The sequence below is a fragment of the Rhinopithecus bieti genome, unplaced genomic scaffold, assembly GCF_001698545.2.
Source record: "Rhinopithecus bieti isolate Rb0 unplaced genomic scaffold, ASM169854v2 scaffold_17429, whole genome shotgun sequence".
Lineage (NCBI taxonomy): Eukaryota > Metazoa > Chordata > Mammalia > Primates > Cercopithecidae > Rhinopithecus > Rhinopithecus bieti.
In genome coordinates, this window is record NW_016808905.1 from 440,230 (window position 1) to 445,605 (window position 5,376).

Genomic DNA, 5,376 nt, shown 5'->3' on the forward strand with positions numbered 1-5,376 from the left:
AAAAAAAAAAAAAAAAAAAAAAAAAAAAAAAAAAAGAAAGAAAAAGGGTGGTAATTAAAATGCTTTCTTTTTCCTCTTGAGTTTTTTGGATGCCATATATATAGTTTTGATGTCAAAATTTCAATCACCCTATATGATCCCGTTTTTTTTCAGTTTGTATTAAACCAAGAGCATTTTCCCGTAGTATTAAATATCCTTAGGAAATATACTTAATCATTTATAAGTTGATGGCATTTTTAGTGTTTTGTTTTAATTTGGGGATACACAACCTAATATATCCATTGGTCTATTGCTAGTGGTAGAATTACAGGATTTGAAAGGTAGATTTTCAAAGCTTTCAATAAATATGACTCCACTGCCTGCCAGCTGTGTATGAGTGCCCAGGTTAGCGCCCATGCATCTGGCATGGAGCAATATCTTGGAAAATACAACTTTGCTCATTTAATAGGTGAAAATGGTATCTTCATATTTTCAATTGGCATTTAAGTATCAGTAAGTTGAAGATCTGGAGATAACAGCATTTAGAAAAGGAAAAAGTTTACTTGCAAGAAATATGGGGACCTCAGAAGGAACTGCTCATCAGATAAAAAACACAACAGGTCATTAACACCAAACACTGCAAAATTATCAAGGTTACTGAATTTACCGTTGGTGTGTTCATGACAGAAAACCAGCAATTTTCTTACGGGGTTATCATTTCTACAAAGGCTGGAGTCGTCTTCAGACAGCAGTTTTGCAAAAGTCTGGGATAAAGTTGTTTGCGTTGAACAGTCAGCAACTTACAGGAAATGCTCTGGAATTCATTGATTTGGGGGGGCTAGAACTAGAGAGGTTCAAAATGTTTGTTTTCTTCTAACCATGGGACGTGACGCAGGCAAGAGACCAGTTTTGCTTCCATGAGATTTTTCAGGTGTAGACAGGATTGTGTGTTTCTGCTTGTATAACTATATGTGTCTTTTGCCCTGTTTAATTGTACTGGGACTTACCTTTTGCTTATTGAATTTTGCTATACATTAAAACTCCATTGTCCTAAAATGTAAAAAAAATAGCTTTCAGTGTCATTTGCCTTTTCGTTTATGATATTTTTATCATAACTAACACTTTCATCTTTATGTAGTCAAATTGTTCAATTAGTTTCCTTATAATTTCTGCTTTGGCACCACACTTAGAAAGTCCTTTTCAGTCGGGTGTGGTGGCTCACGCCTGTAATCCCAGCACTTTGGGAGGCCAAGGCGGGCGAATCACTAGAGAGCAGGAGTTCAAGACCACCTGGCCAACACGGTGAAACCCCGTCACTACTAAAATGACGAAAATTAGCCGGGCGTGGTGGTGCACATCTGTAATCCCAGCTACTCAGGAGGCTGAGGCAGAAGAATCCCTTGATTGGGAGGCTGAACCTTGAACCTGGGAGGCTGCAGTGAGCCAAGATTGTGCCACTGCACTCCAGCCTGGGTGACAGAGCAACACTTCATTTAAAAAAAAAAAAAGGAAAGAAAGAAAATCTTTTTTGGCTTTTTTAATATTGTTGATAAGCATCCCACAGAATGAGAGAAAATATTTGCAAATCATATAACTGATAAAGGATTGAGTTCCAGAATATACAAAGAATTCCTACAACTCAACAACAACAAAAACACTCAATTAAAAAACTGACAAAGGGCTTAAATAGGCATTCCTCCAAAGATATACAATGGCAATAAGCACATGAAAGGATGCCCAGCATCACTAACCACTAGAGAAATGCAAACCAAAACCACAATGAGGTACCCCTCACACTCATTAGGAAGCTTATTTTTTTCATGATATGTAGTTAATAACAAGAGTCAGTAAGGATGTGGGAAAACTGAACATTGGAACCGCTTTGCATTGCTGGTGGGAACATAACATGGCGCAGCCGCTATGGAAAATAGTATAGTGGTTCCTCAAAACCTTAAAAATAGAATTAGCATATGATCTAGTAGTTCCACTTCTGGGTATATACCCACAAGAATTGAAAGCAAGGGCTCAGATATTTGTATGCTGACATTCATAGCAATATTAATCACAATAGCCAAAAAGTAGCAGGAATCCAATTGTCCACTAAGATGAATGGAGAAACAAAATGTGTTCTACACATACAATGGACTATTCTTTTTCTTTTTCTTTTTTTTTTTTTTTTTGAGACGGAGTCTCGCTCTGTCACCCAGGCTGGAGTGCAGTGGTGCGATCTCGGTTCACTGCAACCTCGGCTTCCCGGGTTCAAGTGATTCTCCTGCCTCAGCCTCCTCCTGAGTAGCTGGGATTACAGGCACGTGCCACCACGCCTGGGTAATTTTTGTATTTTTAGTAGAGATGGGGTTTTGCCATGTTGGCCAGGCTGGTCTCGAATGCCTGACCTCATGATCCGCCTGCTTCAGCCTCCCAAAGTGCTGGGATTATGGGTGTGAGCCACCGCGCCTTGCCCATACAATGAGCTATTTGTTTAACCTTAAAAAGGAAAGAAATTCCGACACCTGCTACCACATAGATGAACTTTGGAGATATTATGTTAAGTGAACTAAGCCAGATACAAAAGAATAAACACTGTATAACTCCACCTATATGAGGTACACAGAGTAGCCAAATTCATGGAGACATAAAGTATAGCGGTGGTTCCAGGCACGTGGGGGAGGGGAGGGTGGGGAGTTGTTTAATGAGTACAGAGTTTCATTGTAGGAAGATGAAAAAGTTTTGGAGGTGGATGGTGGTGATGACTGTGTAACAGTGTTCATGTGCTTAATGCCACTGAACTATACACTTAAAATGATTAAAATGGCAAGTTTTATGTATATTTTACCACATTTAAAAGATATTTTGCTTACATTTCCTCTTAATACTTTATAATTGCATTGTGTACTTTTCAGAACTATCCTGGCTGTGAAAGCATCAGCAATTCCTGTCTACACTTCAAGTTTACCCATTGGTGGTGACAGGTGGTGGTTGCGTGCCTGGTGAAAACGAAATCCAGGCTGAGTTAGAAATGAGGACAGGCCTTGAGAGATGGAGTCAGGCGTGCTCCTCAGGCTCTTTTGATGACAAGGAGCACGGATTTTCTTAGACTACCTGTCCCACTTACTATCACTGTATAACAAACTACCCTAAAACTTTTTGATTAAGCAAAACCATTTTATTATATGTCACAACTACATGGATGCTCCATGGTTTTTTTGACCTGCCCTTGGAAGACACATCGTGTTACTTGCACTGCATTCTGTTGACTATGGTAATGTCAGCTCATATTCAAGGGGAAAGGAATCGTAGACTCCGTCCTGATGGGGGAGTGGCAAGGTCACATCGAGGAGAGCATGTGGGATGGAGATACTGTTGTAGCCATCTTTGAAAATAGACTCTCCTCCATTGCTAAGAAAAGAGGATTTATTATAAAATACAAAAGACTAGAATTAGGAAAACCCTGGAATGAACCAGTTGCTCTGTCTCTGACCTCTGCATGTCTGCTTTGCCCTCTCTCTACTCAGTTTCCCTTGGTCTTGTTTGGTTTCCCTCAGCCTCTGCTCCTCCCCAGCACACTGGCCTTTGACCCGCTAGGGCCTCTCCAGCCTTTCTCAAGCTTCCCCGAATGTGTTAGTTCAAATTTCAGAGAGAGGCTCTGACTGGCTCATCTCATATGTCTCAGCAACACTTGGTCCAATCAAATGGAGGGGCTGGCACAGGCTGGGAGTAAAGGGAAAGAGGAGCTGGGCGGCTCTCAGATCACCCCGCACTGGTTCTCACACCTGGCTGCATATTGGGATCACCCACGCAGCTTTAAAAGCAGACCCACGGCCTGGGTCCCACCCTCAGAGATTCTGATTCAATTGATCTGGGGTTAGAGACTAAGTATGTGTGTTGTTTTAGATGCGTGGTACCCATGCTTCTCCCAAAACCCGGGAATTTGCTGCTTGCTGTGATGACCGGGGAATAGCCGGCAGGTGTGGACAGCAAGCTAGCCCAGGGGGTATCATTTATCAGACAGGGAAAGAAAAACAGGCTTTTCTTGCTTTTTAGCATGTGTTGTTGCTTTTGTTGTTTTTTTCACAAATCTCAAAGAAATTGTGAACTCGAAGAGACCTTAGAGACAATCTAATACAACACATTCATTTCCAGGTATGGAATAGGGCAACCAATTCATCCTGGTTTAGCTGGGACTGCCCCACCTTTAGCATTGGAAGTACCGCCACATCCCAGGGAAATCCCTAAGTCCCAGGCAAAATGAAAAGGCTGTACCTTATATAGAAACTCCAACCCATTAGCAGTCACTCCTTGTCCTCCCTGCCCCCAGCTGCTGGCAACCATTTATCTACTTTCTGTCTGTATGGATTTGCATATTCTGGGCAGTTCATATAACTGGAATCCCACAATATGTGGCCTTTTGTTTCTGGCTTATTTCACTTAGCATGTTTTTAAGGTTCATTCATGAAGTAGCAGGTGCACATACTTCATTTCTCTTTATGGCTAAATAACACTCCCTTATATGGCTTTACCACATTCATCTGTTGATGGACATTTAGGTCATTTCCACTTTTGGGCTATTATGAATAATAGCTCCTGTGAGCATGTGTATGCAGGTTTTTGTGTAGACATGTCTTTAGTTTTCTTGGGTATACACCCAAGAGTGGGATTGCCGGGTCATATGATAACTCTATGTTTAACATTTTGAAGAACTGCCAGACTTTATTAAAGTGTCTCTATCATTTTATGTTTGTACCAGCACAAATACGAAGATTCTAATTCCTCCATAGCCTCACTAGCACCTGTTATCATCTACCTTTTGATTCTAGTCATCCTAGTAGGTGTGAAGTAGTATGTCATTGTGGTTTTGATGTGTGTTTCCCTGATGATTAATCATGTTTAACATCTTTTCATGTGCTTATTGGCCATTTGTGTATCTTCTTAAAGAAATGCGTATTCAGATCCTTTGCTCATTTTAAAACTGGGTTATTTATCTTTTTATTACTGAATTGTAAGAGTTCTTATCTATTCTAGATACAAGCCCCTTGTCAGATACATGATTTACAAATGTTTTCTTCCTTCCAGTGGTTTTCTTTTTCATTTTCTGGAAGGTGTCCTTGAAGCATAATAGTTTTTAATTTTGATGAAGTCGCATTTATCTATTTTTTCTTTTGTTGCTTGTGCTGTTGGTGTTATAGCTAAGAAACCATTACCTAATCCAAGATCATGAAGATTTAAGCCTATGCATTCTTTTAAGAGTTTTATAGTTTAGCTCTCACATTTATTTAGGTCTTTGCTCCATTTTGATGAAGTTTTGTACATGGCATGAAGTGGGAGTTCAATTTCGTTCTTTTGCATATGGCTATCCAGTTGTTTCACCACCATTTTTTTTTTTTTTTTTTTTTTTTT